At 41.7% G+C, this 8727-nt stretch overlaps 1 long non-coding RNA gene across 1 annotated transcript; it reads right to left on the reverse strand.

The window, feature by feature from the left end:
• Positions 1 to 1953: 1953 nt before the first annotated feature.
• Positions 1954 to 3151, reverse strand: LOC117088760. Its single transcript, XR_004439306.1, has 3 exons — positions 3041 to 3151; positions 2842 to 2898; positions 1954 to 2352 (listed from the first exon to the last, which is right to left on the reverse strand). It is a non-coding gene; the product is annotated as an uncharacterized LOC117088760 (long non-coding RNA).
• Positions 3152 to 8727: the final 5576 nt, after the last annotated feature.

The raw sequence follows: 8727 nt of genomic DNA on the forward strand, positions 1-8727 counted from the left end.
TGTGTAATATCAAGAGTTTGGACTTACTAGGGCCTTCCTGAACCTGCCTTGTTCAGAAGCATCATATACACATCTGTAAGGCAGGATAATAAGACTGGTAGAAAATGAAGTTATTGAAACCAAGCAAATACCCTTTTATGCACAGCAGGAACAACCAGAAACACAACTTCGATGTGGTGAAAGTTTGAGTTTATGAAAAAGGAAGGCTTATATCACTGTTTTCTTAAAGGATGGCATCCCAAATCGCAGAGTTCTTTTTTTTCTTTTTATTTCTTCCTATAACTGAGCTTTCCTTAAACTGATGATTTGTGATTCACCTGCAGAACAGGAGCTTAGGATGGGGTAGACGGCATATTATTTTGAGAGCTGAGGGTGGCAGGGGGTAATCTGGCCAGGCTTTGAGCAATCCTTTTATGTTTTAAGAACATCATGTCCACCCACAAAGATAGGATCTTGACAGCCACCCTATAGGCAAAATGTATTGGACCAAAGAGAGACAAGACACATGGCTTAAGTTAGTTTAAATAGATTCTCTTTACCAGGAATGTGAATAAAATAGGAACTCAGAGATAACCACATAGTCTCTGTGAATGGGAGATTTTGAAGGACATGGTAGGTAAAAGCTTAGACACTCTGGAACAATCATATTTTTTATATAGACTAAGAAGCAGAAAGAACTGCTGTGTAAAGAGAAGAGTCATAGATGCTCAGAGAGAAGCAGAGATGAGTGGGAGAACTGCCTGGACTCCTAGCTGCTTTCCCAGTTTTTGAGAGCAATTTCCTCCTGAGACTCAAATATATTCCTCACCCTGGGTTCCATGAGACATTCATATTCTTAGTAAATCTATATTTTTTTGCTTGAGCTTTCTTAATTTGGCTTCTGTTACTTGAAACCCAGATAGTTTTGACAGTACCTAAATCAGAGTCCCCAACTGCTAGTGGCCACCAGGAATCATAAAGACTAAGGAGATATGAAGGAGGAGAGGAGAAAAATTCTCAAGTATTAATATTACTGAAACAATTCGCCTGCCTTTTGTTTTCTTTTGAGACAGAGTCTCATTCTGTTATCCGGGCTGGAATGCAGTGATGTGAACACAGCTCACAGCAGCCTTAGCCTCCTGGGCTCAAGAAATCTTCCCAGCTCAGCCTCCTGAGTAGCTACAGGCATGCACCACCATGCCACATTACTTTTTATTTTTACTATTATTATTATTTTTTTTATAGAGAGATAGAGTCTCACATTGTTGCCCAGGCTGGTCTCAAACTTCTGGGCTCAAGCAATCCTCCTGACTTGGCCTCCCACAGTGCTGAGATTACAGGCATGAGCCACTGTGCCTGCCGCTCTTTTTTCTAAATATCATGAACACACCCCATCTCTAGGACCTTTTCCCCAACTTGGCTTGCCAAATACTCCTCAAATGCCTCATTGATCAATCTGGTGCTGAAACCATGGCTAAAATGTAATGGCTGAAGTTATTGGTTTCATCACCATGGATAGTCCTCATTAGATTGTCTTCCTCCTCCAAGAAGCTTTCTTAGACCCCTCAGCCCTCCCATATCCCTTCCTCCCTGCTCTTTGAGTGAACTTCACTTGCGCATATATTACTACACTTACAACAGTTAGTCTAGAGCCTTCATTTAATTTGTACAGCTATCTCCACCTGCAGATGGTGAGTCATTTGAAAAGAGGATCACATCTTACCTGCTTCTATTTCTCCCATAGTTATTATTACAAAACCTCAAAACCATAAGCCCTTCAATGAATGCCTTAAAAAAAATTGTAGGGGAAATTTTCACCGATTAATGTGGCTCATGTTGAGGTATGATTTTCTCAACCCCCTTGTGACATCATTTTAAGGAAAATGGAGTGAATTCTATGAATGAGGCTTCAGTTTGGAGCCTGTAGCTTCCCCCACATTAGTTTATGTTTAGAGATGTGCCAGTTTATGGGGAAAAAGGGGAAACAGTTGCTTCAGCGAGGGTGCAGAACCCAGGATCTCCCGTGGGGGCTGGCAATCCTGATGCTATCTCTTCTCTCTGGACCAGCCTGCACCTTATTTCTTTTATACCACAATGAGATGGAGATTCTAGAACTACCAGGTGAGATTGACTGAAAGGATTCACCTGCCTTTACTCCAAATATTAATAGCCAAACCACACGCAGATGCAACACACATTTCAGCATCTGCCTAAAGATGAAATCTTCAAGCATCTGAGTGGCTCTGAGCCTCAGGGCCAGTATTAAGGCCTTTTAACCAAATTTCTCTCCCAAGCCACCAGTGCAATGAAGGAAAATAAGGTTGTCCACAGTGAAATCCATTGCTCTCTTCAGAACAACAAAGAAGGGGTCATCTGTGGAGAAATACAAAACCAAGGAGTAAGTCAACTGAATTTTTAATCAAATGGGCTCTGCTATGGTTTGAATGTGTCCCCAAAGTTTGTGTGTTGGAAATTTGGTCCTCAATGCAGAAGTGTTGGGAGGTGAGACCTTTAAGAGGTGATGAGGTCATAAGGGCTCTGCTCTCATGAAGGGATTAATACCATTATTGCAGGAGTGGGTTCCTTATAGGAGGATGAGTTCAGCCTCCTCCTCATCTCTCTTGAGCCCATGTGATGCCTTCTGCTAGGTTATGACAAAACAAGAAGGCCCTTACAAGATGCCAGTATCTTGATCTTGAACTTCCCAGCCTCCAGACCTGTTAGCCAATAAATTTCTGTTCTTCGTAAATTCCCCAGTCTCATGTATTCTGTTATAGCAACATGAAACAGACTGAGACAGGCTCTCCCAAAAATGTTCGATGTTTCTCACTTTCCTGTAGTACAGACATGTCACAACCTTACCGGAAATAACATCTGGCTTATCAAACGATGGTCCTAATTTGTTAGTATTCTCTGTTCCTAAAAGAAGGGAAAAGATCATCTCAGAGTTTGTGTTAAAGTTTTAATTTTAAGCCCCACCCAGAATCTTTCCAGAGAATTTTCCATAACAAAGTTTTCAACTTAGGCTCTTAGAAAATTGTAAAGGAAAACCTAAACCCACCTCTCTGAATCTTTGTGAAAAGTACAGATGCAGTCATCAAATCCTTTCCATCCTGATTAGGGCTTGCTCTGTGTATCTTAGTAGACCTTCCAGAAGCCAGAACAGATGAAGGGTGCCTTGGGGTATGAAGAATGAACAGACATTCTAATTAACAAATATTTGTTGATTTCCTACTGTGTGTTCAACCGTTTTCTAGCTTCTGTGGGGGAAATAAAAGCAAATGTTAGACAAGCAGCTAAGTATTTTTGATACTCATATACATTCCAGAATTTTCAGTTTGTGAATTGTTCACACTCAATTAATTCACTTAACACTAATAACTATTTGATAAGATGAGCAATATAAGAAATGCCTCCTTTTGATAGGTGAGGAAATTGAGGTTCAGAATGGTTAAGGTGCTTGCCCAAGGTTCACAAGATGAATAAAAATGGCAAGGGAGGGAAAATTAGAATCCTAGTTTGATTCTTCTTGGCGCACTTGTCTTTCTATCCCCTATGCCTCCGCTTAACCTACAGGAGAAGATGTACTAGAAAAAATAAGGCAAGGGTATGTCTGATTGATTTCTGCACAGTCCAATAGATTACATGAAAGGATCAATAATGAAGACCAGTTGTGGTGGCTCATTCCTGTAATCCCAGCACTTTGGTTGGTCAAGAATAGAGGATCACTTGCACCCAGCAGCTCAAGATAAGCCTAGGCAGCAGAGAGAGACCCAGTCTCTATGAAAAATAAAGATTAGCCAGCCATGGTTGTGTACCAGTGATCCCAGCTACTCGGGAGGCTTACGTGGAAGGATCACTTGAAGGAGGTCAAGGCTACAGTGAGCTATGATAGAAAACACCACTGCACTCCAATTTTGGCAACACAGTGAGCAAGATCCTGCCTGAAAAAAAGCAAAAAATGAAAAATTAGGGGGAGCCAGAGGGTCATGAAAGGTTTGAAGGAGGACAAGTGTCTTGAGTTGGACCACAAAGAGTGAATATAACACTTCCATGAAAGGATGGAAGCAATGAGAAGAAGAAAGTTTCTCAAGGATGCTGGTAGTTTCGCAGAGTGTGAGACTCAGAAAAACAAAAATGGAAAATGCTGAAGTCCATTAGGAAGAGGCTCTCAGAACACTTTTATTCTGGAACATAAGCTAGTACTACCACTATGGAAAACAGTATGGAAATTTCTTAAAGAACCAAAAGTAGATTACCATTTGATCCAGCACTCCCACCACTGCGAATCTACCCAAAGGAAAGTAAGTCATTATATGAAAAAGACACTTGCACGTGTATGTTTATAGCAGCACAATTCCCAATTGCCAAGATATGGAACCAGCCCAAGTGCCTATCAACCAACAAGTGGATAAAGAAAATGTGGTCTATATACAGTGATAAAAAGGAAAGAAATAATATCTTTCTCAGCAACTTGGATGAAGTTGGAGGCCATTATTCTAAGTGAAATAACTCAGAAAAGGAAAATCAAAGATCATATGTTCTCACTTAAAATTGGGAGCTAATTTATAAGCATGCAAAGGTATAAGAATGTCATAATGTACTTTGGGGACTCAGTGGGGAAGGGAGTTGAGGGATAAAAGACTACATATTGGATACACTGCTCAGGTGATGGGTGCCCTAAAATCTCAGAAATCAGCACTGAAGAACTTAATTATGTAACCAAAAACTGCCTGTACCCCCCAACACTATTAAATTAAAAATCAATAAATTAAAGAAGAGAAGAGACCCTCAGGGCTGAGGATTTCTTGAAGCCAGGAAGTTGGGACCAGCGCAGCAAGACTGTCTCTGCAAAAAAAAAGAAAAAAAGAAAAAAGTTTGGCCAGGCCTAGTAGTCCTAGCTACTTGGGAGGCTGAGTTGGGAGGATCAGTTGAGCCCAGGAGATTGAGGCTGCAGTGAGCTATGATCATGCCACTGCACTCCAGCCTGGGTGACAGAGCGAGACCCTGTTTCAAAGAGAGAGAGAGAGAGAGAGAGACTCAAGAAGCAGGACTGGGCAAGCCATCTCCAGCACTCCATCCTCTAAGGTGCAGAAGATGCACAATTGCCACTAGCCCTACCTTGAGTGTACGCAAATTTTGTAGTGTGGTGATGACAAGAGGATGGAAAGTGGTAGCAGAGAAATTAGTCTATCTTTGACGCTGGAGAGAGAATTTGGGGGTGGTTCTATTTCTTCTCTCCTGAATTTCCGTGCTAGCTCCTTTCCTTCAGGTTAGCTCTCCCAGCAACAACATTAAGGTCAAGAGGCCAAGGTGAATTTTGTGGAGAGTCTGGGCCTCTTTATTGGATTGGTGGAGGACCAGTTTGCAGGGTGTCTGTTCTCTATCTTCTAGAGCTGATATCCACTGAACCAAAGGGGCAGTTGAGTTGACCTTGAGGTAGAAGGGCTTGAATCATATATTCTGAGCTGCCCAGCTAGAAGAATTTATTGCTGTCCTCAGAATACATAAAAAAGAGCCAAGGTCAGAAAAGCAGCAGTCTTTTCTCTGCCTCCCCCACCTGACCCACTTCTCCACAATCCACCTGCTTTAGCTACCTCAGGCCTGATCCCGGTTGCCAGACTCCAACGGAGTCAGATCCTCAAATTGCCAGGAGATCGCTATCCAAACTGTCACCCCCTGATCAGAAAAGAAGGAGTTATGTAAGTAACTGACAGCACCTGAGCATCTCTCATTTGGATTAAATCAAGTTCTTTAAATATTTATAAAGTTCTGGTATCTGAAATAGCCAGCCTTTGCCTTGCACGTGGGCTGTTGAAATATGGGCCTGGTGCATTCTAAACTGAATACTCATCTGAACAGTCATATATTTTGTTTTTGCATGAGAGTGTGTGTCACAGTGTGTGTGAGTGTGTGTGTGGGTGTGTGTATGTTGAAAAACCTATTGCATTATGTTAAATATCCCAAGGGCTCAGTGTAGAACATGACTGGAATGAATACAGGACGAAAATAACTTTTTTCTATCTCATTAGATGGTCTGAGTTTTGAAATCTGCTCTAAAAGTGTGGTAAAGTGCGCAGTGTTGTAGATTAATGCACTGAATACATTTCTACAGTTCTTGATGTGTTTCATAAAAGGTCCATTTCAAAAGTGTGCTGTATTATAGGTGAACACTCGCAGTAAATAATCTTGTTACAGAAACCTAAGCAATTTTTACAAGGCGTATTTCTGGCTGACTGAACAATTTATTCTCCAGATGTCACATTGTATTTTTCCAATATAAAATGAAACAGCTTTTTTTTTTTTCTTTTAAGGCCGACTGTGCTGCTTTGTCTGAATCTAGAACAAAGGATCAGCCCTTAAGGAGGCTGATGCGATGTTAAAGCCCATCACTCTAAAATTGACACCACACCTGGGAAGAGCAGGCAGCATCATCACTGGCTTTCCTGTTCAAGAATGACACCTGTCAATCAGGCAGGACATCCCCTTGGGTCATCCAGTCCAAGAAAACTCACTGGCTTCTTGAAAAGCCAAAGAGAGCAAGAGAAAAGGGATGAGGAAAGTGAACAGAGGGGAGAAGGGAACAATAGGAAAGGGAGGAGAGGTGAGAAGAAAGAAAAGAGGGAGGAAAAGAGAAGGAGAAATTGGAAGCAAAGGTAGAGTAATGAGAGGATGTGGAAGAGCAGGTAGAGGCAGAAGAACAGGTGGGTGAAGAGAAGATAAATGAGGGGAAGAAGAAGACAAGCAGTGTAAAAGATGGTTAGAAGAGATGGAAATACAAGAGAAATATGCAAAATTCTGCTGCCACCAGAGGCAACATTAGCCAACTTTTTTGCCATGTTAAGCCCATGAAATTCTCTACGATCAAACAATTTTGGAAAACAGTAAATTTATATGTACCCTCTCTTCTTGGAGTTTCACAATGCATGATAGCAGATTAAAGCCTCTGAGAAGTCTTGCTGGAAAGAAACCTGTTTAACTTTATCAAATCCAGTGTTTCCAAGCTTATTTGAACCTTAAACCTCTTTTTTTTTTTTCTTACAAAGCATCTGTGATCCTTCTGTGGTTTGGATACATTCTTCTAAAGGTTTCTGACACATCCATCGTATGCTATGTTTCGAAAGCATAGACCTTCCATCGCCTTCATATCAATATATGAAAACCAACATACTCTCCAGCAAGTTCTACTGCTATATGACCCTTAGCCATGGCAAGTTCCTGGGGAAAATTATTTCTTAACATGATATTGAATGCTGGCAAGGTATATCAGTCAGCTTTGGCTGGTAAGGCTACAGTAACAAATATTCCCCAACCTTTCAGTGCCTTATGGAGGTCCATTTCTCACTCACTTTATTTGTTGCTGCAGGAAATTGAAGGCTCTATACCTCTGCTCCACATGTTTTCTGCAACCTGAGATGCAGTTCTCATGGCTCAGGGAAAAGAGCACTCTGAATGAACCATGCAAAGTCTTTTAAAGCTTCTGCACACAGATATTGTGTGTCACATTCCACTGGCAAAAGTCAGTCACATGACCAAGTTTGAGGTCAAGAGGGCAGAAAAGTACACTTCTTCAGGGAGTACTGCAAGTCACATGGCAGTGGGTGGGGAAAGTATAAACCTCCTGCAGGGAGGAGAGTGAATAAAGGAGAACAATAACACAGAAACTACATGGAGGCTAGGGGAGAAAGCTATGGTCTATTGGTATGTCTGTTAGGGGGTCCTTTTTTTTCTGTCACCCAGGCTGGAGTGCAGTGGGACAATCTCGACTCACTGCAACCTCTGCCTCCTGGGTTCAAGCGAATCGCCTGCCTCAGCTTCCCGAGTAGCTGGCATTACAGGCATGTGCCACCATGCCTGGCTAATTTTTGATTTTTAGCAGAGATGGGGTTTTACCATATAGGCCAGGTTGGTCTCGAACTCCTGACCTTGTGATCCACCCACCTCGGCCTCCCAAAGTGCTGGGATTAGAGGTGTGAGCCACCGCACCTGGCCCAGGGGCTCCTTATTTTAGGTTCAGCCACCTCATGGTCCCAGAAGGTGAAAAAAATTAGACAAGGTCCAGAAATGGAGCTGCTGCTGTGGTAGATGTGTTAGCAAATTAATGAATACAGGTGAGTCCCACTGCAAGAAAATTCAATACATGAAAAGTGAGTTTATATTATGGCTTAAGTGTTCTGAGAAGACAAAGGGAACTTTGCTTAGCAAAAGATTTCCCAGCAAGGGTCCATTGAACAAAGTTGTATTTAATTTGATGCATTAAATTAAGCCATATAAAATGGCCATTTTTGAGGTTAAATAAATTGTCTATCAGCAATTTCATGTGGCTCAACCTAATACAAAAATGTAATTTATAGGTGTATCATCAGAAATCATCATCAAAGATGGCCAAAAGGTTTCATGTTGGGTGCCAACCTTGACTGACTGAGGCTGTTGAGAAGGTTTCTGAAGTGGCATCTTGTCTCAGCAGGAAAGAGTGCTATAATCAATATGTGCTACCTTCCCCGAAATCAAGGCATTTGTGTCATGCATTTGCCATCCCTGCTCTCTTGCAGTGGGGTATGGGGTACAGTCCCCTTTTCAAGCCATTAGCATTTCAGTGACAGTCCCTGAAAGTAGGACAGATGACCCCCACACGCCAAACTCAAAGGATTTCTGCTAGAGTTCAAATAGAATCTTATTGTAGGAGAGATCATGGGAATTTCCCCTCTTTGGAAAGAATTTTATTTCTGGGAATTTAAAAAAAACCTA

The sequence above is a fragment of the Trachypithecus francoisi genome, unplaced genomic scaffold (assembly GCF_009764315.1).
Source record: "Trachypithecus francoisi isolate TF-2019V2 unplaced genomic scaffold, Tfra_2.0 Lachesis_group10, whole genome shotgun sequence".
NCBI classification, from domain to species: Eukaryota; Metazoa; Chordata; class Mammalia; order Primates; family Cercopithecidae; genus Trachypithecus; species Trachypithecus francoisi.